The sequence below is a fragment of the Acinonyx jubatus genome, chromosome E2, assembly GCF_027475565.1.
Source record: "Acinonyx jubatus isolate Ajub_Pintada_27869175 chromosome E2, VMU_Ajub_asm_v1.0, whole genome shotgun sequence".
NCBI classification, from domain to species: Eukaryota; Metazoa; Chordata; class Mammalia; order Carnivora; family Felidae; genus Acinonyx; species Acinonyx jubatus.
In genome coordinates, this window is record NC_069396.1 from 14,748,838 (window position 1) to 14,775,408 (window position 26,571).

General features: G+C 39.5%; 1 long non-coding RNA gene across 1 annotated transcript in view; it reads right to left on the reverse strand.

Moving 5' to 3' along the window:
• The window catches only part of LOC113604343 (uncharacterized), a 436,767-nt gene that overhangs the window by 86,204 nt on the left and 323,992 nt on the right, over positions 1 to 26,571 (reverse strand). The window contains exons 11-12 of the long non-coding RNA XR_008293481.1: positions 4,272 to 4,346; positions 3,488 to 3,657 (exon numbers count right to left, since the gene is read on the reverse strand). This is a non-coding gene — a long non-coding RNA (uncharacterized LOC113604343). The remainder of the gene's footprint in view (positions 1 to 3,487; positions 3,658 to 4,271; positions 4,347 to 26,571) is intronic.

The window sequence follows — 26,571 nt, forward strand, 5'->3', positions numbered from 1 at the left end:
TCAAATTATACATAATATTTATTTATTAAAAATGTTTATTTATTTATTTACTTATTTTGATAGAGAGAAAGAGCACAAGCGAGTGCACAAGTAGGAGGGGGCAGAGAGAGGGAGAGAATCCCATGCAGGCTCCGCACTGTCAGCAAAGAGTTCGATGTGGGGCTTGAACCCATGAATCATGAGATCATGATCTGAGCCCAAATAAAGAGATGCTTAACCAACTGAGACACTCAGATGCCCTATACATGTTTCTTTACAAGCAAATGTTGCTGGTATGAAGACTAAATATGTGCGTGTCAGTTCTGTGAAATACAGTGAGTAATATATACTCACTATGTTTTCATAAGGACGTGTTCCTGGGGAACAAAACTATTGATTAGGCATATAAATAACTCACAAAATTTCTAAGTCTAACAAGGACAGTCTGTCATGGCGTTAGACTCTGTAGCCAGTTGTGGGTGATAAAGGCCAAAGAAAGATGCCTGAAATACTTACTTACTCCCTTTTCCTGCATGAGCAGAATGCTAACGATCATTTAAGATCAATCAACATTTGTCTTACCTGCATTTCAATGGTTGGATACGTGCTGGAAGTAGAGAATATGCTAAAAATTTATCAAATATTAATGGAGGCATCTCATAACGTAGGAGAGAATACCTGACCAGGGATCCATAGCCTCAGGTCATAGCCCCAAGTCTGATACTAATATGTGAGTCACTTGTGCTTGTTTATTATTGGTAAAATGGTGGCAATGACTCTCACTTTAACTTATAAGTTTGCTCTTAGGATAAAATATGTCATTATATTTTATGTTATAAATGTAGAAATAACAGTGAAATGTTTTATCCTTGCATTAAAAATATTTTGAATATAGAATCTTTTAGACAAATGGGATTGAAAAATATATCTGTATGTGTAAAATATAAAAGGCAGATGTAGCATATGACATATTATCTGTAACATAGGAGTTAAATTCTTACAAGACTGAAAACATTGAACTTGCTATCCTAAGCCACTGGATTATTCCATAATATCATTTCTGTATGGCTGGTAACAGGCTTTCAAATATGACCTGTAGGAACTGTAGTGCAAGACAGCAATGAATTTATGTATGCGCTATTTAGATTTAGTGGCACTAAGATCACAAGAAAACACATTTAATTAGTGGAGTGCATTCAATTCTAAGATTTAGATCACTTTCTCCAAATAAGCTTGTTCTTCATAGGAATCACGTAAGCACATGTTGACAAATATTGCAAACAATGGGAGAAAGACACCTATCTCAGGACTTTTCTTCCTAAAAAATTCTATTCTCATTTATTATGCTTTTCATTAAAACTAGCAAAGGATGTAAGTACTGGCCTGGGTCTTCTATTCTTTAAGTCAATGTTGAAAGTTTATTTCTGCAGTAAAACACACCTTTCACATTCTGAGTGTCGCCATATAAATCAAACAAAGAGAAGTGCATTCCAATTCTCTCCATTACCACAGAAGCATACAAGTTACCAACCAGAACATTCTTCCATTTTTAGCTTGAAGTATTTTTCAAACTCAAGTATGCTTAGAAGCATTCTTAAGTCAAGGCTGTTGGTGATTATACCTGTTAGACTTATTCTGTATAAATTATCTAAGCCAAATGGAGTCCAAAATACTGACCCTTGACTGCCAATTGGAATAGTCCCTAACCCTCAATCATTTGCTAAAAGAGACAAACGAGCTAAATTTGAGTTCAGAAACTACTGCCTCTGAATACAAAGAAAAAAAAGAGCAAAGCTTAATATGCATCTGGGAAAGATACAGTTAATGCAGAAGGAAGAGAAACATGGGGTACCACTCTAACCAGCTCATGGTCATAGCTTCCCAGGTACAGTCACCTGCACAGAGATACACAGACATACATTTATCAACTCACATAAATGGACCGGAGTGACTACACATTCTGAAATGAAGAGAAGAAAAACCCAATGAATTTCCCCCACATCTTAGACAGTACATACATCCCCACTAACACACTCCCTCAACAAGAATAAGATCCAGAAGTCCTTAAACAGTTTTGTGGGCATCAATTATAAATTAATGAAACCTGCTGAGGGCAGACACACAGTTCCAGATGTAAGCATTGAAGCAGGGCAGACACCTGACAGAAACAGTCAGAAATTCCAAAACCGAAAAGATTGTATCCTGGATACCAAAGCAAATGATGGATTCAGGATGAACAGATTTGTATCCTGGACAGTGAAGCACACGGTAGGTTTATGAAACATGGTAAATGACATCTAAAACCATTCTCTCTACTACCCAAATTAAAAAAAAAACTTAAGTCTAATGGTTCCTATCCTTTATAAGGTTGTCCTTGCAGTGGACAAAGCTTTGGTCAATGGTCTTGGTCTTTTCAACTGGCTTCAAGGGCTCTGCCTCTGAATAAGTCCTCAGGCTCCTTTCTTTTTCCATTCTCTTGGGTAAGGGATGCTCTGTTTACTTCATGTGAGCTTAGATTTATGAGGTGCTGAGAAACAGGAGTATGAGGCCCTTCAAATTTTTCTTCTAGATTTAACTGTGAGTCAACACAGCGTCTTGGCATTGGTTAACACATTTGCGTTATAAAGCTGTTTGTTACTGGAGCCAATCTGATGCCTCAATGAAAGCAAGAACAAAGCAACAACTGAAGAAGTCTTCCCCTTATTCCCCCCCAAACAGCCCATTCCTTTCTGAGTCCAGACTCCTGACTGCACATGAAACTGTAGAGCACTGACTGGGGGGGGGGGGGGGGGGGGTAGCGGCACTCCCTCCTCAGCTGGAGACTGCATTCAGAAAGAATAGATTTTTCCTGGCTTCTGATAGTCTGAGACATTGTGCCTGTCACTCAGAGGGTGAGAAAAATAGGGTTCAGAAGAGAAAGCAGAGATGTATAAACAGATGCAAGAGTGGGAAGAGCATACAAAGTAGGGAGATGGCAGAGACTGATATCACACCTACCCCAGGATGGGCCACTCTCCCTGTGCCTGAAAGAGGCTTCCAGGCTATTTTAATTATAAATATTTATATCCACGGAAGCAAATTCAGAAGGATTTATATCCCAGGAGAGCGCAGATCAATAGATCTGAGCAAACCTCATCTCCAGGCTGACCACTTAACACTGTTATCACCGATTAGGGCTGCCCGGCCCTCTGGGAGGGTGTCGGGTTCTCCTCTTGTCCTTTGTAGGTCCACCCCATTCTTGGCCCCAAGAGGAAATCAATATCAGGAGGCACGGATCGATACCCAGGACATCTGCTTGGCTGCAGCGGCTCACCTTAGGACAGGAGTTTGGTTAGCCCTCATCTATCCCGCAAACTCCCTTACAAGCCCCTACACCCTCCCAGTTCTGCTGGGGGCATCTGGAGTTTGATCTTTAGCTCATTTAGCAGAAATGCGGCTGACTCTTTTGAGTAAGGAAAGAAAAACTTGGTTATCATTTGTCTCACTTTCCAAAAGTGAGGAAACTTACCAGACCTCAAGGATTGGGTCATTTCCTGCCTCATGCTTCCTGCTGCCGACTCTCCGGCCACCAAGTACTGTCGGAGCGGCTGGCGCTGGCTGGGTTTCTGTTCCAGGTCTGCCTGCGTCTCCCTATGCTTGGTCTGCAGTTGATAGATCCTCTGCTCCTGAAGCATCCAGCTATTGACCCGCCCAGGGAAGAAAGAAAAAAAAATGGAAAAAAAATCAATTAATACTAAACAGCTTAACAAAAACCCTGCATGCATAGCACAGGCCTGAAGCTTACAGGGTAGGAGTTGGGGTGGTCTCAGTGACAACACTGGTTGTGGGGACAGGCTCAGCCAGCTAGAAAAGCTGATGTTCCAGGGACAGGAAGCCAATATGGTAGGCGTGATCACACATACAAACACACACACACACACACACGCACACGCACATGCACAAGCACACACACCCATGTCAGCTCAGTCTGACATGCCCTAGTCTGGGAGCAGAGGACAGTGCAGGTGCATGTTCATTGTGAGCCGGTGCAGGGTGACACATTCACCAGAACAGAAGGGTTGCAACCAAACTCATAGAAGGGGTGGGTATTTTTCTGTTTTTTTTTTTTTTTAGGGGGGAGGGGGAGGAGCGGAAGGGGAGGAGATATTGTTTTGTTCTGAAAAGGTAATACCATTTACGTGTTGCAGAGAGGTACCCCGGGCATTTCTTCGTGCGTCTCCCCATCACACGACCACATGCAGGCACACATGAAGCTTTTTAAAGGGGAGCAAGAAAATGAGGGAGCACCATACCTCAGCTGCCAGGCCCTCTCTCTTCTGCAGGAGCTGGCTTTGAAGGTTCAGGATTTTTGCATCTCGCTGTTCCAGCTGTAAAGAGTTTACATAGGGAGGGAGCAAGGAAGGATCATGAATGTCAACCAATGAGCAATTAGCATGACAAGACTAAAGTATTGATCCACTAAAGCTCACTGCACTGCTGTAGCCCCAGAGGTAAGGCAGCTCCCCTGTCACTAACTCCGACAGTGCATTTCAGAAGCCTGTAATGTAGGGCTGGCTACTTTTGTAACCCTGACCCTTTCTCAGGGCAGGGGAGGGTGGCACCCTCATGCTGTTCAGCCGCAGCTCTAAGAGGGATCTCTATCCCTGGGCAGAAAGCTGCAGAGAAGAGCGGAAAGAATGGAAAGATTTTGGCTGTTCTACTTCATTCATTTTTTTTTTTTTTTAAATACAGCTCCCTCCCGATGGCACCAGGCAGCTCTAGGTATTGATTGGAGAAGGGCTAGGGAGAAATCCTGGCCTGACAGCTGGGGCTGGAACTAGTGTGGTTTACCATTCTGCATGGTCAGGGGCAAAGTACCTTCTGTAGTACTAACTTCTGGCCAACCCAAATACGTACTTCCTGGGCACATTTTACTCATTTTAAACAGGAAGGTCCAAAATGGGAGGGGAAAACGTCTTATTTCACTAAAGAGGAACCCTTATTCCTAGGTGTAAGTCCGTAATACAACAAAAGAGAAAATGATGGAGTGTGGGATTCGGCAGACACAGTGTTTTGATACACCAGCCAGGGGAGGCATTTCCTGTTAGTTTCTCCATTCTCCACTGATTCCTCTCCGTGCTACTCTTAATTATACACATACTAGCCTTTCTTCATCATTCTTCTACTTTTTCCCTATCCATTCCACACCTTTACAAGTTCACTTCTTAAACTGCTTTTCCATTTCATTCCATAGCTTCATTAAAGATCTACTAGCAGCCCATCTCCTCCCTGAAATCTTCCAAGCAGTGGGGATCATTTATTCTTTTCTGAGCTTTTACTATGTGCCCCAAACTTCTCTCCAATGATGGGCAATAACAGATATGGTCTGTATACTCAAAGAACTTACAGACTAGCTGAATCAATGAGCTACCCATTGACAACAAAACCACCCATCCATTCTTCTTCCGTCCATCTATCCATTTGTTGATTCATTCAATCTGTGCTTATTGAGAACTTCCTATTGTCAGGAACTGCTCTTTGTTAAAAATATAAAATGTGACAGAGACTTGAGTGCTTGCTGATAACCATTTCCTCTTCTTCTTCCTGGGTAATCTATATTTCCCAGCTTTTTTTGTAATAGAGCCTCATGACTGAGTTCTGGCCAAGAGAATGTGGGTGGAAGTGATGCATGCCTGGCCTGGCTCATAAAAACCTTCCACCTTATCCTCTGTTCTCTTTTCCTTCCATTGTAACCTTGATGGCAATATGTTGAAGATGGTGGTGCAATCTAGGTCTGGCAGAGAGTTGCCTGGACCCACAGTGGATTATCATATGAAGAATAAATCTGTGATGTGAAGTTACTGAGGACTTTTTGTGTGTGTTAATGTCCATGTAGCAGTTAGTGTTATTCTTACTGACTAATACAAATGTTAAATAAGAATAGACATAGCACTTGCCTTCACAGAGCTTACAGTCTATTCGGTGAGAAAGAGACTTAAATAAATAATTACAAAAATAAATGTAAAAAGACAACTGTGATAAGTATAATAGGGAGAGGTCTGAGCCAATATACACACATATCAGAGGAAAATTACCTAGACAACTGCGATTGTGCAATTATGCTGAGAGCTGAAGGGTAAGCAAATTGGGAGAACATGAGGACATTCCAGAAATAGACAACAGAACCAGCAAAGTTGCTATTGTAAGGAGTGAGGTACATTCTAGGAACTGAAAAATCCTTGTGTTAGTAGAACAGAGAATGAGAAGAGATATGGTGCAACATTAGGATGGGGAACTGGGTAAGGTTCATTCAGGGTCTTGCAGGTTATGGATCTTAGTTTCCATCCTAAGATCACTGGGAAGCCACTACAGTGTTTTAAGCAAGACTGATAACAAAGTTTTATTTGTATGTTGTATGAGAAGTTCTCTCTGGCTGCAGTATGAAGAATGAATTGATAGTCTCATTTCCAGCCATATGGCAGAACAGAAATATTCCTTTCATCAAAAATCTTAAGATATTCCAGCTAAAGTAGAACAAATGTTCTTTTATTTTATTTTATTTTTTTAAATTTCTATTTAAATTCTAGTTAGTTAACATGCAGTGCAATATTGGTTTCAGGAGTAAAACTCAGGGATTCATCATTTACATACAACATTCAGTGCTCATCATAACAAGTGCCCTCCTTAATACCCATCACCCATCTAGCCCATCCCCCACCCACCTCCCTACATCAACCCACAGTTTATTCTCTACCGTTAAGACATCTGTGTTTTGTATGTTTGTTTTGTTTTTTAACAAATGGCTAAGTTTGCAAGTACAGAACTCCCGAAATGCCTTGAAGAGCACTGCCTAGTCTTAGTTACTGGAGAGATTAGCTTTTAACACTCATGTGGACCCAGTGGCCCATACAAGTTAGGAAGTTAGAACTTATATTCCCCATACAAAACTGGGACCCCCTAAAAGGATAGCCTAGGGGGGAAAAAAGAAAAAAAATCTGTTTTTACAAGGATGCTTAACTTCCCCTGACCCATGGGTGGGAAAAAGTCTCCCCTGAGAATTTGCGACTATGCCTTACAGGTTTGAGGATTTGTACTTGCTACTCACCAAGTTCAGAGACCTCTAAGCTGAAAACTTAAAATCAAACTTGGTCTCAGGCTAGTAATGTTCCTGTGGCATTTGGCAAGGGCAAACCCAAAAATACTCTGGAGGGCCACAGCTTCATATAGGTCACCTGGAATTCTTATCAAGAAAGCTCTGCTTAAGATATATCCACATGTTACAAAACTAAAAACCATGAGTGAGAGTAATAGACAAAGAAAACAGCATGATTTAGAGGTCTGAGAATTTCAGATGATAGAGCAATCTGGAGGAGATTGCAAAGTAAGTGTGCTTAAAGTTATTAAAAACATGAAAGAAGGTATCAAAATCATACAAAAATAGTGAGGCCTAATGAGAAAATAGAATGAACTGGAGAGAGGTCATACAGGTAATGCATCAGGATCAAGAATGCAACCCTCTTGCCAAATGTGCAGGATTTGGTACATATCGGGATTCAGGAAGCAGTCATTTTTATCTTTTTCTTTTCGCTCCTTATGTTAGGTATGTAATTTACACAGGACAAATCTCCAACTTACTTTGTTAGTGATATCTAATGTATATGTGCATAATGACTGCCCCAAAGCCAGAAAATATTTTTCATATTTAAAACTGATGGTCAGCTCATAAGATATTCTCTGTTATGATTGTTGAAGTGCCTCATAAAGGAAAATATCATCTCAGTGTGATTTCTTTGCTTCTTTGCACTCTTCAGCTCAATGTTCTTTTTCCAGCTGGGCACAAATTGAGGACACTGGCCTTTTCAATGGTGGACAAAGAGCCATAATGGGAGGGAGGTGGCAAGTATCAAAGGAAGGCTCAAAATAAGAAAGGCTCATTATTTTATCAGAAACCTTTTTTCTTGCTACTGTTTTTCAAAAATTATTTCTAGATCTCATAAAGGAACTAGGAATAAGTAATATAGTAACATCAAAAGGTTACCTGGTCAGCCTGAGCTGGTGCTGTGGAAGAACCAATATTGCTTTACAAATCCCATGATATTCCTTTATAGACCCAGTTTCAAGTATAATAAGAGTTTTTGGTAATGGGGAGACTTAGACGGAATTGGATGATCCTAAGCTGGTGAGATCAGGCCAATTTCACCCACCTCTAATTTCATGAGACAGTGATCATGATCACTACCATTGTTACTTTTTACTGAAGTTTGGCTAGTTGCCTGACCACGTGTTATTCCATTTGATTGTCAGAAAACCTCTGCAGAGTGGGCACTAATATCCCCATTTCTCAGATGACAGATACAAAAAATGTAATAATCCAAATTCTCAAATTTTACATCAGAACCAGGGGTAGGATAAATGCCCTTAGCCTTCCTTAGCAGGTTTGAATAGAGGCAAAACCATTCATAGCACTAAAAAGAGCAGGGGCTCATAGAGAATTTCTTTCTTTGTGTACCTTTACAGAAAGTTGTGTTCTGAGCAGCAAAATGAGACAACTGAGCTCAACAACATTTGTTTCTCTTCCACTAGCAAATGTAGACTTACTCCAGTAGGAAAGAGAGATTTGGACAACAGTGATTAATTGAATTGGGTATACTGGTGAGGCTGCTTTCAATCAGGGCTGTTTATCATGAAAAGAGTCAGGTTATCTGAGCTCTTTTCTTTCTCCCTCAGCCAAATATCCTATTGATCCATGAGGTGTGCTGGTTGTCCCTTTAGATGTGCCTTCTGGTCTGTCTGCACCAGGACCCCAAGGCCATCTTTGTCCAAGCCACCATCATATTATTCCCAGAAGCTTCTCAATGGGCCTGCCTGCCTGCACTTTTACAACTTGGGACCAGTTCTCCCCACAGCGGCCCAAGCAATCTTTTACAAATTAAATCAGACAAGTCTACTCCCTCTCTTAAAGCCCTCCAAGGCCTTCCCATTTCACTTTGACAAAACCCCCTTCTCTTTGCCAAGGCCTGCCCTACCCTAAAAGATCTGGCTTTGCACATTTCTCCCCTTGGCTTTCTTTGCTGGAATCACTGGGTCACCTTTCTGGTCCCCAAATACTCCAATATCCTGTGTGCTGGGCACTCAGTGTTCTTCTTTGCCTGGAAGTCTCCATCCCCACATCCTTCTTTGGCCGTTCTTCTTGTTCTTTAGCTGTTGGCTCAAATATCACCTTCTCAGAGACCACCCGCCTCAGAGGCCACTCCCCATCACCTTACCCTGCTTTGCTATCTTGCTTTTGAACACCGAATCTCAATTACCAAGCACAGTGCCTGGCATATGGACATTTAGTAATATTTACAAGAATGAATAGTGAGTTCCATATCTTCATTGACACCCATGATCTTCTAAGATAGAGGAAATGAGATACTCAATGAGTAAGAAAAGTTATTATTAGTAAGTCAACCTTGGAAAGAAAGTCTTTTGAGAATTTTCTCAAGGTAGATAATAATTTAAATGGGGAAATCAGAAGAGATAATTGTTTATATTAGTAATGTTGTGGGTGAAATTAGGCTGATAAAAATAAAAATCTGGGCTAGTGACTATTTGCACTTACTGTTTACGAAGTTGCAATACTAACAATCAAGTGATATTTATATAGTATTTTTCCAGCATAAGTAGCACTTTTGCACATATTAACTCATCTTTTTAAATAACAACTTTATGAAGAAACTGGTATTGTTCTCTGCATTTTACAGATAAGAAGATTATTAGAGGCATTATACCTAGTGAGTAGCAGGTCACAACATGGTCTGGTAAACCTGAAAATCCAAAGATCCACCTTAAGAGAATATTTTCATTTATAGCATACTTGGAAAAAGGACATATGGGATACACAGAGGAAAAACTATTGTTTAGGGTGGTGCATTAAATTCCAATAGGCTGGTGTGTTCTTTTCCTAGGGCTATTGTAAAACACCAGAAGTCTATTCTCTCACAATTTGAGAGGGTAAAAGTGCAAAATCAAGGTATTGGCAAGGCCATGCTCTTTCTGAAGTCTCTAGGGGAGGACTCATCCTTGCCCCTTCCATCTTCTGGTGACTCCTGGCAATGCTTGGCATTTCTTGGCTTGTAGCAACATCACTTCAGTATCTGCCTTTGTCTTCACATGAATTCTTTCCTCTGAGTTTGTGTTTTCTCTCCTCTTCTTAGAAAGAAGGACATCAGTCATTGGATTTAGGGTCCAGGTTAAGCCAGTATGACCTCAACTTAACTAATTACATTTGCAAAGACACTATTTCTAAATAAGGTCACATTCTAGAATTCTGAGTGGACATGAATTTGGGGGAGATACCATTCAACCCACTATTGATGGGAAGTTTCAAACTGTAATGCTTCCCTTTCCTGTTTACCCTCAGTTTCTGTATGTCCTCTAAAAGAGTAGGTATCCCTATATTTGCTAATAGCATTTTTCTCTCTCCCCTGCCAGTGACTTGTACCCACTAACTCTTATTCCTGTTCCTTCCCCCACCAGAAATATTTCTTTAATATTCTTTGTGGATTAATACACACACACACACACACACACATCATGAATGTGTGCAATGTACAGTAATTTTAGAGCCTTTCCTAGGGTAAGGATCCTAATTATGTTCCTCAAGTCAAACAATTAGTAGATTCAGGCTGGTAGTATGATGGCTGTTAGGTAAAATAGTAAAATAACCAGTTTTTCCAGACCGTAGTAAAGGAAGGTTGGAGGAAGAGTTCTTTAATAGCTATAACAATCATAGAGCTCTATTAGTTACATAACTAGGATTTTTTTTCAATACAAGATTTGAGGTTTGCAGTCTTTATGGTGTTCTTTCTCATACCATAGGAGTGTATATTTAAAAGACAATGCTCTACCCTATGATCCAGTAATTGTACTACTGGGTATTTACCCCCCCAAATACAAAAACACTATTTAAAAGGAATACATGCACCCCTATGTTTATTGCAGCATTATTTACAATAGCAAAATTATGAATTATGGAAGTAGCCCAAGGGTCCATCTCTAGATGAATGGATAAAGATGACATGCTGTGTGTATGTACACATATGTGTGTGTGTGTGTGTGTGTATAATGGAATCTTATCCAGCCAAAAAAAGAATGAAACCTTGCTATTTGCAACAACATGGCTAGATCTAAAGGGTATAATGCTAAGCAAAATAAGCCAGTCAGAGAAAGACAAATACCATATGATTTCATTCATACATGGAATTTAAGAAATAAAACAGATGAACAAAGGAAATTAAAATAATAAAAAAGAGACAAAGCAAAAAAACAGACTCAACTATAGAGAACAAACAGAAGGTTACTAGAGGGGAGGTGGGTGGGGCATGGGTGAAATAGGTAAAGGCTATTAGGACTTCCCTTGTCTGGATGAGCACTGAGTAATGTATGGAACTGTTAGATCACTATATTGTACACCTGAAAGGAATGTAGCACTTTATGTTAACCACACTCGAATTTAAAAAAAGACAATGTCTTATTTTAGAATTTCTTAGTATTGTTCCACTTGAAGCCAATAGGCCTTATGCCAAGTGAATGTTTACATAGTGTCTATCAACACTGTCTTTATATAGCAGCATCTCATGTTCATAGATATTGTGGTATGTAAGATCTCTCCTGTCTTCTATTTCATTTTCCTGCCCTGGTTATAGATATAGAGGAGGACTCACACCTATAAAGAACCATTTGTGTTTTATTTGCTCTTAGCTTGAACTAGCTCATTGTCTCATGGAATATAGTTATATACAGTTCTTACTGATAGCCAGAGACTTTCAAATGAAGATTTTGTGTGTTTTCTTTACTAAAGAAGTTTCTGGATCTTAGACCTTAAAATTATGTCTCTTTTCTTCTTGAAGGGAAAATTTAAAAGAAAACATTATGAAATTATGCCTCGCATATAATAGTAATTCAATCAATATTGATTTCATTTGGATATTTGGAACAATATTTTGACTTAGGTTGTATTGGAGGAAAAAACACAAATGGCATTTTCTCAGTAAGGGAAAAATGGTGTTGGAACAATACCCAACAAATGCACTAAAATATGTTCCAGATGAATTAAAAATATACAAATAAAACTGCAAAATTACTAGAAGAAATAATGAGCAAATTAAAAAAAATAATATTGGAGTGATATGATACACTCCAGAAATCATAATATAAGGATTCATAACTTTATTATATTAAAATCAAGACAAATTTCTGTATGATAAAAACATCATAATTAAAGTAAGAGAGAGACGACTGGGAAATTTTATAATTCATATCATAACAAATTGCTAATTTCTATAATGTATAAAAAGCTTCTACAAATCAATGTATAAAACCACAAAACCTAATGGGAAACAAACAAATAACTCATAGGGAAAGAAATAAAATGACTTTTAAACACACAAAAAGAATCTCACTTAGAATAAGAAAATTCAAATTAAATCCTCAATGAGATACAATTTCATACTGAATATATTGTCAAAACTCCAAAATTATTGATAATGCAATGTATTGGTGAAGATGGGACAAAACAAGTTTTTACACACATTGCTGGCAGAAGTGGAAACTGGCACATTCTCTATAGGATGTGATTTCCTAAGATCCACTGAAATAATATGCACATACCCTTTGACTTAGCAAGTCCAGTTCTGTGAATTTATTCTACAGATATACCGGCACACATGTAATGGCGATGCATAGCAACTTTGTAAAAGATTAGCAATTACCTAAATGTCTATCATTTAGAGACTGGTTAAATAAATAATGTTTTATCCAACAATGAGATACCATGAAGCTGTAGAAATGACTGAGGACTCTCCTACGTAGAAATTCCTTCTCTGTAACCATTGCAGGAAAATGAAATAGGTGACAGGAGAGGTTGAGAAAGACCATAAATACCTATAAATATGATATATGTATTTTAAAAAGGTGCAGAGCAGGATGTTTAGTGTGTTCTTTGTGTAAAAATGACGAGGGGAGTATATGCATATATATATTTGTTTGCATATGCATAAAATATTTCTAGGGGTGCCTGGGTGGCTCAGTCGGTGAAGCATCCAACTTCAGCTCAGATCATGATCTCACAGCTCATGACTTTGAGCCCCACATTGGGCTCTGTGCTTTGACAGCTCAGAGCCTGGAGCCTGCTTCAGATTTTGTCTCGGTGTCTCTCTGCCCCTCCCCTACTTGTGCTCTGTTTCTCTCTCTCTTTCTCTCTCTCAAAATGTAAACATTAAAAAAAATTTAAAAACATAAAATACTTCTAAAAGGACACACAAAAACTTGGTAACATGGATTGCCATTGGGCAAGGGAATTGAGTAGGTGGGAGACAGAGAAAGAGGATTTTTGTTGGTACCTTTTGTACTTTTTGAATTCTAGGAATGTATTCCCTATTTAATAAGTTAATTAATTAATTAGAAATATCTCTCACATGTAGACATGCCCATAGCCGCACACACAGATCAAACTTCATTTGCTATCAGACTTCAGACCAAGAAAGATACGTAAATCCCCAGCATGCTAAGTTTTTGGCAACATTATCGGGTTACTGGGCCTTGGAAGTTAAAGACACAAATGTTATAATTAGGGTAAGTAGAACTCATCAGCCAAGCGTGTCCATTTGCTGAATTCCTAGCACTTATTATGCACATTCACTGAATGAAAAAATTAAAAATGAAGGATAAACTACAGCTTAAACAGAAAATGGCCTTTGTGGATAATGTCAACTATTCATAAAGTAAAAATAAACATGGTTGCTATACCTAGTAAGACCAGAGACTTGGTTTCTACCACCCAGCTGTGAGCTTGGTAAAGTCACTTAAGCTAGGACAGCTGGCTCCCACATTAGTAAATAGCGTGGACTAGAACATTTTTTTTTTAATTAAAAAAAAATTTTTACATTTATTTATTTTTGAGAGAAAGACAGAGACAGAGCACAAGCAGGGGAGGGGCAGAGAGAGAATGAGACACAGAATCTGAAGCAGGTTCCAAGCTCTGAGCTGTCAGCAAAGAGCCTGACCTGAGAACTCACAAACCGTCAGATCATGACCTGAGCCGAAGTTGGACGCTTAACCAACTGAGGCACCCAGGCACCCCCGTGGACTAGAACATTTCTAATGCTTCTTCCAGTTGCATTTCTCTTAGAAATATCCTAATTATAACATTCTTTACCAGAGCATATGGCCAAGCTCTTTACTATGGGGTTACATCTACATCTCCAGCTTCTTAGACCTGTGAAGACCCCAGAGAGTTCCCTTGCATTTCAGTCTCACTCTTTTCCTCTTTGCCTTAAAATACACAAAAATCTTCCTGTTATCCAAAAAAGTCTCTCTGGAACCAATAGTTCATCTAGCTATCTTCCTGTTTCTTTCTTCCACTTCTCTGCCAAATTTCTTTTTTTTTTTTTAAATTTTTTTTCAACGTTTTTATTTATTTTTGGGACAGAGAGAGACAGAGCATGAACGGGGGAGGGGCAGAGAGAGAGGGAGACACAGAATTGGAAACAGGCTCCAGGCTCCAAGCCATCAGCCCAGAGCCTGACGCGGGGCTCGAACTCACAGACCGCGAGATCGTAACCTGGCTGAAGTCGGACGCTTAACCGACTGCGCCACGCAGGCGCCCCTCTGCCAAATTTCTTAAATATGGAGCTTAAGGGGTACCTGCTCCACCCATGATTTAAAACAATTGTCTTTTTTAAACAATTTTTAATGTTTATTTTATTATTTTTGAGACAGTGGGACAAAGAGGGAGAGACAGAGTGTGAGTGAGGGAGGGGCAGAGAGCGAGAGGGAGACACAGAACCTGAAACAGGCTTCAAGCTTTGAGCTGTCAGCACAGAGGCCACTGCGGGGCTTGAACTCACCAACTGTGAGATCATGACCTGAGCCGAAGTTGGACACTTAACCAACTGAGCCACCCAGGAGTCCCAAAGCAACTGACACTTCTGCCTGTCTCTCTTAACAAGGTGAAATTCACATTACATAAAGCTAATCATTTAAGGTACAATTTAGTGGCATTTAGTACATTCATAGTGTTGTCCAACCATTACCTCCATCTAGTTCTAAAATATCCTCATCACCTTCAAATCAGACCTCATGCCCATTAAACAGTCACTCCTCACTCTCTCCTCAGGCTCTGGCAATCATTTTCTATCTTTATGTCTCTATGGATTTAACTATTCTGGATATTTCATATAAATTGAATGTGACCTATGTCACCTTAGGTATCTGGATTATTTTACTTAGTGTAATTTTTTCAAGGTTCATCTTCTCTTGTTTACATGCATAGTTTCTTATATCTTCTCCTAAAATGTAGCTTCTGCTTATATCATTTGCTGCTATATCAACTGTACTTGGCACATATTAAATGACTGATAAATATTTGTTGACTGATTAATAATTGCACTACAGTTGTGTCAAATGTTATAATGATGGTGTATTGAAGGCATGGTATCAGCTCCAATAAGGGAGAGATCCTGGAGGGATTCTGTTTGAATGCCGTGACATGTTTTAGTGTCTGGTTTCTAGCTTTCTACCTCCATGCCCACCTTCACAGTTACCACAATCATGTCTATACCCCATGCAACTCTGTGTCCCATGCAACCTACTGGAAATTTCCAACTTGTCATTCCCTCATCTCAACTCAACCCTGAATTTTTTTTTTTTTTTTGCACTTAGGCCTGCTTTAACCACTTTGTTCTCTTCACCTGTGACATCCATCCTGTGAAAACGCCAGTTTCTTCAATGCTTCTAGTCTTATGTTCTACTCCCTAAGAGAAGCAATTGATTTACCCAGATTCTAAACATATCAGAGTTAGCATATTGTGATCTTCAACAAATGTGGCCTCTTCTTAACCACTGCCTATCAAAATTGCCCTTCTACCTGTATAAGGCCTTTGCTGACCATTGCAATTCTCATTTATTTGTCCCTCATCTGGCCTCCTGAAGTCCATAATATCTGTGCCTTTCTTTTTGGTCCTTAACAAATATGATCTTGTTTAAATAGAAATTGTTCACTGATTTATCCCAATAGAATAGAAAATTCTTGAAGTGTAGGCTGTTTAAAAATTTTTAAATAATCTCCACAGCCTTGCACCCAGAACTATTTGCATATTATATATACTTAAGTGATATCTTAATGAATAAATAAATATGGATATTGAGAAACAATGACAAAATCTCTCATGGGCTGGGTACAGGTTTCCAGAGAGGCTAAAAGTACAGATGATTCGTATCTTTGCTTCCTATACACCTTTTTTTGCAGTAGTTCCCCAAAATGGCTGCACATTAGAGTCACCTGGGAAGCTTTACCAATTCCAGGGCCAGATAGAAATTGTGACCTCACTGGTCTGGTTTGGAGGATGGGTGTCATGTGAAAACTCCCCATGTAATAGTAACATATAGAATCACTGGGCAAGACTTTCAGAATGTATCATGTTTTACAAATTTCTAATTATGTATTTCCATGGATGCTTTCCTTTTTTCTTGAGTTTGTGGGTTTTATGTATGACAAATTTAGGTGTTATGTCAAATCAGTATATGACCTACACAGTACAGCAGGAGTACTGCTGACACAGGAAATTTCAGTTTAGAATAATCTCAGTATGGGGTGCTTGGGGAAAACAGTAAGACATCTGTTGATAACACCGAAACAACAGAGAAGTGGCAGACACTATTTGTTGGTCATTCAATGACTACTACAACTTTTCTTCCTGGCTTACGAAGTCCAGATTTTGTTCAGGTGACAATGTGCTCATCCTCAGGGGACTTGCCTATTTGACAATTCCATTGTCCTTTTCTTAGTACTCCCCTTCCCAGACTCTGAAGCTAAGGTGGCCGTATGAAAAAGTCACAGCCAATGATATTTATGGGCAAGTCTACTGATGGGCAACTGGGAAATAGTTTGCTTTCTAAAAAAAGAGACTGGCTTATGTGTGCCACCTATTTTCATTTCCTTTTCCGACTATATACTTTATCAGTCATCAGCATAGAGTAACAAACAAAGGGACAAAAAGCCAATATACTGAAGATGGCAGAACAGAAGGACAAAAAGGTTTTGAGTTTGTGATAATAATGTTGTTGAGTCTTTGGAACTACCAATGTCCTAACATCCTCTTACTATGTGAGATTGAATGTCTTTATTACAGACTCAACTAATAAAATGCCAGAAGCATTCCAAGCTGTCTTAATCTGCTTGTGCTGTCATAACAAAACTATAAATTGGTGGCTTAAACAACAGAAATTTATTTTCTCACAATTCTGGAGGCTAGAAATCCCAGACCTAGTTCCAGCAGGGTCTGTTCCTGGTAAAGTTTCTCTTCTTGGTTTGAGATGGCTGCCTTCTCACTGTATCCTCACATGGCCTCTCCTCAGTGTGTATGTGGAGAGAAAGAACAGCTTTCTTGTGCTTCTTCTTATAAGGGCACAAATCTCATCTTGAGTAATCTACCTTTGTGACCTCATCTAACCCTAATTACCACTCAAAGGTCCCATCTCCAACTATCATCTCACTAAAGGTTAGGATTTCAACATAATGAATTTTGGGGTGCGGGCTGCAAATACTCAGTTCATATACCAACTGATAGAAAATTCCTCTGTTCACATATAGGAATATTGTTAGCCTATGAATATGCCCAAAGTAAAAGAAAAGCCTCATGTATATTTTTAATGCCATTCTTCAGAGTTTGGTTGAAAATTACAGAATTACCATAAAGGAGAACACATACCACATAAAATGCAGCAAGAATACAAAATATACCCTCTCACCACCACAAAACAATTACAAAAGTAGGAATCATTTGTTTATGTGTATTCACTAAATATTCATTGAATGCTTACTCCGTGAATTGTGAATTTTGGGGATTTAAAGGTAAAAATTTCAGGGTTCCAGACTTGTATAATCTATTAGGATAGATAAGAGATATGTAAATGATTGATGAAGAAAGTATAATACTCACCCTATAGAGTGCAGAAATTCAGTGTTAGGAAAGAGAGCTTCATCGAAGAGGTGATTTGGCATGTCCCTTAGGTTAGCAGGAGAATTTCTATAGAAACCAGATGTGAACTTCGGAAGGGAGCCACATGAATACATGTTCTCAACTTAATCATAAATTTGGGGCTAAGTTTTAATCCTGCCCTTGATGAGGAAGAGGAATTAATAATTGCCTGACGGAAAAGATACTAACATCTTTAGGCTAGTAGGTTTAGGAACCTGGCAAATTAATTAACCCACAGACTGTGTTAATACACTTAATAAAACATAAAATTCTTGTTTACTTTGTCACCAGATCCATCATCAGTACCCTTAACTACTGAGGACATAGGTACTTCAGCCTTTAATGAACTGTTGGGGAAAGGGTTGGACTTATGAAGGCCAATAAATTGGCCCTTTAAAGACGGCTAAAGCTTATGACAATCTAGATTATATAGTCTCTTCCAAACTTACACTCATCTCTATCATTACGCCAGTGCTACTCCAGGCAGCCCACCCTAATATTTGCAGAACCTGGGATGAGAGCTTAAATGGAGGTCTACATACCATATGTCTAAATATTTAAAAGTTACATGTCAAATGGTTGCAGAAAACATGTCCTGCCTTTCTGCTCTGACAAATATATACATGTTCATTAACACCCTGGAAGGCCAGGTCTAGTGACGAGTCCTCAGACTTTAGACCATGGCTGTGTGGGGAGTTAGCTCACAGTCTCCAAACTCTAACTCATTTCCCTGCTCTTGCCACCCTGGCTTTGTTGTTCAGTGTGAATGACTTCATGCACACATATGTGAACATTATGCCTGCACACCCAACAGCCCCCACTGCGTGGGCTTGGTGGTGCACACCAAGAGGGTGGCCCTCGGGAAGACTCCTGTGCAGGTCTTGAAAATGCACTTAAAATTCTAGCGGGCTGGGTAGTAGAGTATGGCCTAGAGGCCGGGAGGGCTGGGAGTGGGTAACCTCCTTTGATCTCTTGGACTCTTCAAACAATGGGAAGGGATGAGATGCAACCAGAGTAAAGCCAGAGGACAGCCCTCTAATATGTTGTGCCTCAGCACTCCTTCCTCTGTTGCTTGTCAGGATTGAGAACTTGTGTGCAACAGAAAGAGAAATCAAGGAGTCGATGCCATTTACAATTGTACGAAAAATCTTAAAATTCCCTAACCAGAGAGGTGAACTTGTGTGAGTTCTTTAAACTATACGAGCCTCAGTTTCCCAATCTGTATAAGGGATCATAAAGGTGCTGCTACTGCTACTACACATGGTTGTTGAAAGGTCCAAACAAATTTAACTGTGTATGTACAAGTGCTTTGTAAAGGTGCTATATGCTAGTAATGCATTGTTATTTATGCTGGTTTTGTCGGCCTGTTTGTTTTCCACTGTACCATGTACTAAATCAAAGGGCAAAGCAGCTGCCTGCTGTGCACATGCTCTCGTGTTCTCATTAACATATAACCAAAGAAGCAAATATAGAGAGTGGATGACAAAGGAGGCAAAAGGTTATTAAATATCCTTCAGATTTCATGTTTCCTAAACATGCTGCCTGAGTCCTCCAAGTCCAGACTGATTTCTTTAACTCTTCTGAGTTGGTGGACATGTGCTAATTTGCCTGGCTGATCTAGGCCCCCACGGATTGATGCCAGGTAAGGGACATTACTCTTCAGCTATAGAGCAGGGTAAACTCCCGCATTAAGCAGGAAGCAGACTGATATCTCATCGGTTCAGCCGGCACAGAATATGCAGTGCACCTTTGTGGCAAAAGCAGGCTGCCGAACGAGCGGGGTGTGCCGGGAATGAATTACACCCTGAGCTTCTGCATCCATAAAAATGAGGCCGTTCTGGGGTCAGGCGGGTGGGTGATGTGTCATGGAGGCAGGTTAAACCGATTCGACCCTCCAGCTCCCTGATTTGAAGCTGACAAAAGGGGCTGTGCTGTGGCTCTGGGCTCAGAATGATCTTACTAATGTCTCTGGCCATTGTGAACCAGGGAAGACTCCGATTTCTCTTTCTTACAATTGTGTTTTCTTTCTTCTTTAAAAAAAAAACACCTCTTATTCCTATCTGTCAGGAATCCCAATCAGTGTTATTCTAGGGGTAGAGATTTTGTTATGTTTGGGGAAAAATCCTCATAATCTTTATTCCCTTTGAGCATCTTACTAAATAGAACAAATTGTGCTATTTCTGTTTTTTTGCTTTTCAAAAGCAATTACTTTCCTGTCATTTTTTAGACATTCAGGCAGAAGAGTCTGCCTTGATTACTCATCCTTACTCCCCTCCCCCTCTCAAGTCCTCAGGCTTCTGCACTGCTAGAGGATTCAATTAAATGAAGTGTCAATGGAGCTACAATGGTTTCAGGTCAGAGACGTCAGGAAAAAGCTGCAGAGCTGTGCTGCCCCCGTGTATGTAAATGTATATATTTATACCAGGGATGTCAACTTTCAGGACTCTCCTCTTCTGCTCTTCCCTGATCAAAGATGATTGCTGAGGCAATTACTGCAAAGGAAAAGAAAATCAGGGCCTCTCCTTCATCCTTGTGCTGTCGGAGTTTAATTGCTTGGAATAATGGAGCAGGAGTCCCTTTTCTTTGCACATGGCCATGCTTAGGCGCACACAAACTTTCACACATGGCTGTGCTGGGACACAAACACACACGATGGCAGTGTGGGAAAACATGCGTGTGCCCCCTTAGTCCTGATCCTCATACATGTGCAGAGGGCTCCCTGCACCACAAAGAAAAACACTACACTCTCTGACTAATTCAATAAAAGCCATGTATCTGGATCACAGTAAAAACAGTGTTTTTATCTTCTTTATGAGACTTAACAATTTTTATTCCCTTACTGAAAGAGATAGCTAAAGTTGAAAAATAAAAAAAAAAAAAAAGAGAGAGCGTAGAGTGAGAAGTCACAGCAACAAAATACACAAATACTTCAAACTGCTTTTGTTGTTTAATTCTTCTGTACACATAGTCACAGAAGTCCTAGGTCTGCACAAACACTTCGCATATTAAAACTCCTCTCAGCCCCTTTTGGCTTTGTGAAGGCAGTTACAGGGACAAATGGAGTATCCCATGCTATTCACTGTGTTCTAGGCTCTTCTATTTTGTTCTCATAAGAAGTGGAGAGGGATTCTCACTTGCATCAACAAATAGGAGAAACGACAGTCAGATGCAGAGAATTTGAGGTTTCTCTCTAATTAGTTCTGCTGTGTCCAGACACTGGGAGCGCACGCAGCTTCGAGCTAGGGTGAGTCCCTGGTCATGCATAGAACACAGGCTCTAAAGCATCCATATGGCAGATTTAGTTTTTCATTTCAGGCTCCCGAGGGCTGTCAGATTTTAAATATTATTATTATTTGGCCTAATTGGTTCCTCCTTTGATGGCAAGAGAGTAAAGACAGGGAAAAAATACCCTCACGAACCCTGTCAACACAAAGACGTGATGCAGACACTTGGCTTTGTGTTTCAACCACTCAAAGTTTTCCTTTTTTTTTTTGTGGATTAAATAGTTGAGGCTGTATATGTGAAGCACATGTCCATCCTTCCTAGGATAGTTAAGAATAAACATAGCTTTTCAAAACAGTTATTTACTATTTTCAACAGTGGTGACTGTTGAAATTAAGAAAAAAATTGTTTTCTGAAAATGTCAGAAAATGCTGGTGGTAGCTAACAAAGTGCAGACCCAAAAGGATCCCAAAGCACCTTATTTAGTAGGCGTGAAGATAAATGCGGGTATGTGGGAGGGCCCCATTGTTACAGTTGAACCCCTGATCGTATCTCTGATAGGGCCCTGATGTTACAGGTGAACCCCGATCATGTCTCTGATATTTTGGTTTGTTTGTTTCCTTGTTCTGGTTCCTAACTGAACCCTGGGCTTGGATTTTCCCTTTCTGATTCTCTTTCCTAAGGGCTCTTGGTGCCTCACTGCAAAGTCTGTACCTCCAGCTGCAGCCTCCCTGCTGCACTGATGCTAATGAGCTCAGATGCTGCCCAGCCTTCAGTGTTCAATCTAATAGGAGAGGCAGAAACATAAACAGATAATTAGAATACAGGATAAAGGCCATGATAAAGGTGATGGGAGAGCACCCAGGAGGGCCACAAAACCTGTTTGGGAGCAAAGGAAAAGACATGGGATCCTGTTATGGAGGAGGTGATTTCTGGGCCAGAATTAGCCAGCAGGCTGTCAGCTGCAATGCCCAAAGCAGCCAAAGCCACCTTGTATTTGTAATTAATATTTTCAAATGATGTGATCTCTCTAACCCTCATGTGATGGGAAGTCCAATGCTCTTTTCCAGAGTTCTGTAAATTCATGTTTTAAATGGCTTATAGTCCAGCTTCTATGGTACATATGATGTCACTGGCATTCAACTTCATTGGGCCTGTTCTTTCCCTCTGGTCTGTATCAATCCCACTGTGATACCTGGTACGATGCCAGTACTTGGCACTTGATCTGTATACACCACCCACACAGGGTGTTTGTGTGAATACCTTGAATTTTGGAAGGCTGGGGATTTGACATTCCATATTCTTAGCTCTTTCTTGGTTTTCCTATTTGCCTTTCTTTTCTGCAGCTCCTTGTCTCAGACTCCTCCCTTAGCAACTCAGCTCTGCTACATCATTATGGCAAGCAGTAAGAGTTCTTTACCTCTTTCACTGCTCCAGCATGCCTCCGTACACCCGATGTGTATATCCACTGTCCCACTTACATATGTACACAACATACTTCCCTCGCAGAGGCTTTGAAATTTTAGAATTTTCCTTCTTCCTCCTCTACCTGTCACTGCAGAGATGGATTTCCTCATCCTAATGATTATAGAATCTTTCCTCATTATCTCCCCAACAAGGTAGGGCCATTCCACAAATAGTTACTGTGCAACTGTGTGCCTGGCTCTGTTTTGTAGGCACTGGAGACATAGCAGAAAACAGAGTCCTTGTGCCCACAAGATCAGCATTGGTTTCTAATACCACTTCTCGTTTTTCCAAGAGGTAAAACGTATTCAATGAATGTTTGTTGGGGGAAAGTTCTCACTCAACTTTCTTCTGCTGCCTTATCTCCCTTTATTCCACTTCACCAATCTCATGCTCCAGTCCCCACTGCCAACTCCCCAAAGGCCACCAGACCATTCCTGCTTCTAGAACTTTGTAAGGGATATTTTTAAAGCTAACATTTATCGTGTTTTTCTCATGAGCTTTGCAAAGTGCTTTATATGCATTCTTTCATGTAATCCTCACAAAAACCCAATGAGGTAAATAATATTAGTTTCATTTTACATATGAATAAACAGGAGCTTAAAGCAGTTACTTTTTTTTTTTGCCCAATAACTGCTATCACAATCCTACCCACCCATAATATCCAATTCTAAATCATGTGTTCTCTCCCACCTTTGAAATTCCACATCACTGTGTTTCAGCTATCTGACTAGCCTAATTTACTAATATACATTTGGTTTTTTTTTAATATTAGACTGTAAGCTCCTCAAGGTAAGGGGTGGATACAGATCATACTTGGATCCATTCTGTTCTTTGCATAGGGAAACATCAGTAAATATTTTTGGATTAATTTAAATTAAACAATGATAGCAAATGGCTCATTTAAAAAAGGGGGTGAAGCAAATGGCTCATTAAAAAAAATGAACACTTAAATTATCTGTATCTACGAGAAAGTTCAAAATAGTGTTCTGGATTGAGCCAGAATTTTGAAATAATTTTAAGTATTATATAATATCTCTATAGTATGAATTAACATGGCTCTAAACTATTTGAGACCATTCTGAATTATTGTAGGAATAAAATAATACTACACAAGTTAAAAAACTAAAAATGAAAGCTAAACCAATTTTAGACTCAATAATGAGAGGTCTTACAGCTGCTATTGTAAACAACATAATTTATGCTTTCAGTACAGAGAAATTTTGTACATTGCTTGGGTGAGAAAAGACTTGTAGCTAGAAAACAAACTCTGTTCCAAGTGCCCAAGGTCTATAGTTGGTGGAGTCAAAGACATTGGTTATCTATGCATGGGCCCAATTTCCTTCTATTTGTTCCCTGACAGTGAATCTATGACAAAATGTTTTCTCTAGGGTCACAAAAAACTCATATAGAATGTCCACTATAGGTAAGGGCTAGAAGGAATTACAAATGTCAAATCCATTTCTTTGTGGTAAAGCTGAAGTCTGTCTATTTCTCTTCCATGCCATGTAACCGATATTTATTTTATATAGCTACAGATAGCAGTTAGAATGGATAGATAGCAATGCCTAATATAGGTGAAGATATGAGGAAATAAAAGTAAAAGAGAGGATGACTAGTGGAATAAAAGAATATTAAGAGGAAGTGGTAAAAAAAAGAGGAAGTGGTAGAATATGGACAGTAGGACTTAATAAAGAGAATATAGTTCATTTTTACTAAGGCTATCACTCATTTCAAAAAAACGGCTTTGCCTCATTGATTTTCACTGGTCATTGCGTCATTTATTTGCTGGCTGGTGCTTTGATTCTTTAAAAAAATTCTTTATTCAGCTGCTTTGAACCTCTGTAATTTTGTCTTACGTGTTGTACTACTCAAATGCCAAATCGAGCAATGTTTTCATTATGAAAATGTGGTTCAAACAGTTTTGTAAAAAGGATATAATCTGTGTGTAGTCGAGAAAAAGCTTCCGTGTAAGATTTCTCAACTATACAGATGATGACCTTTATGAAGGGCACTCAAGACTTTCTAGCAACAGTTTTCAGGTTATCTTAACCTTAGTGTGCTGGGTATTTTCCATTTACCCTTCCAGATTTACTCTGCCTCCTTCTTCACTTGGTTTGTGTGGAGGCTGATCTCTGTGAACTGTATCAACGGGCCCCCTTGTCTCTGGTTTCCAGGTGGTTCAGCTAAAGGGAATCAGTGGTAAAAAGGAGATCCTCTCCCTTTCTGAATATCAGTTGAGGGAAGCTGTGTTCTCTGACTGAACACTGCAACTCTTCCCAAATGTCTTCTCTATACAGCACTCTTGCCTTCCTCACATTCAAGGCCAGGGGTGGTAACAGCTCCCCTGTTCTGTTACTAGCTCCAGGATACTGCACTATGCCTTGCCATTGTTTGCACCTCTGCCTAAATATTTGTAAGTAGTTGCTGAAGTAGGCCCTCTTTAAGTTCTTACTCTGAGTATGACACCTGTTGCTTGCTGAGATCTTGATTGGTATATTCAGGTATCATCTAAACTTAATTCTTAATACTTTCTACCTGGTCCCTCTATTCCAATCAGGCTGTTTTGATTGGTATACCTAACCCAACTTCTATTACTTTGTCTTTCGGGAATAGCTTTATATTTCTGTCTTCCAGACAAGGTTTATCAATTTCTTAAGATCCAATTCAGGAGTCAACCCCTCCCCATTACCTAATTCCAAAGCAAAATTACTAATCTCTCTGTACATCACCGTAGGCAACCCATTTTATCATCACTAGACACATATATCTTTTGTTGTTCTATGTATGGATGACCATTTGCATTTGTTCTTTTCAGTGACAGTATAAGCTCAAAGAAGGTCAAAGAACCTTTCACTTTTAGATTGATTAATTAATTAATTAATTAAAGAGCTTTTGTTCCAACCATACATCAGGCACTGCTCTTGGTTTCAGGGATAGAGCTGTGAATAGAACATACAAAAATTCCTGCCCTCTTGGAGCTTATATTGTAAAGGAGGTGAAAAAAAAGATATAATGATAAATTAGTAAAAAAAAATTTTCGTATGTTAGTTAATGATAAGGGCTAAGGAGAAGAAATAAAGGAAGAATAGGAAACTTTGGTGGGGAAATATTGAAATTTTAGGTACAGTGGTCAGGGAAAGTGTCACTTAGAAGATGATTAAATGGAAGACATCTATGTAGATAGTAAGAAGAAGAGCATTCCAGGCCCAGGAAATAGTAAATGCAAAGATTCTGAGGCAGGACCATTCATCAAACAGAAGGAGGTCAGGTGACTGGAATGGGAGAACCACAGAGAGAATAGATGAGGTCAGAAAGGCACCAAATCCTAGATATTTACATAATAGTTTTTCGCCAAATTCAGGCATTTTAGAATTGGAAGGAAAAATGGTTTGAAAGAACCATCAGGATGACAGAAATGAAAGTAATAAAAAAAAAATCCCAGAAGATATTGGCAACAATCAGAAGTCTCTTCTTTCCCTCCTTTGAGGCTATATGTATTCCAAGCACCTGTCCCTCCTGCTGTCTTCTTTTTCTACCAGTGTCAGAAATGAAAGTATTACAGGATATGAATTATCAGCAAACCCCTCATGTTTTTTTTTTTTTTGGAAATAACAGTTTCAATCAAAATAGAATACTCAAAAGAAAAGTGCCATCAACCCAACAGAAAATTAGGTAAAGTGTATGACCAGACAGTTCATGGAAGAAAAATTTGGCTCATAGAGTAGCAAGTACAAAGCCCAGAGATGGGGGTGGGCTTGGCATATTCAAGAAATAGAAAGGAGACTGGCGTGGCTGAAGTGCAGCAAGTAGGGAGAAGAGCAATAGCAAATGAGTTCAGAGAGGTAGCCAGGGACTATATAATGGCAGGCCATTTAGAGCCATGCAGGCCATTTGAGGACTT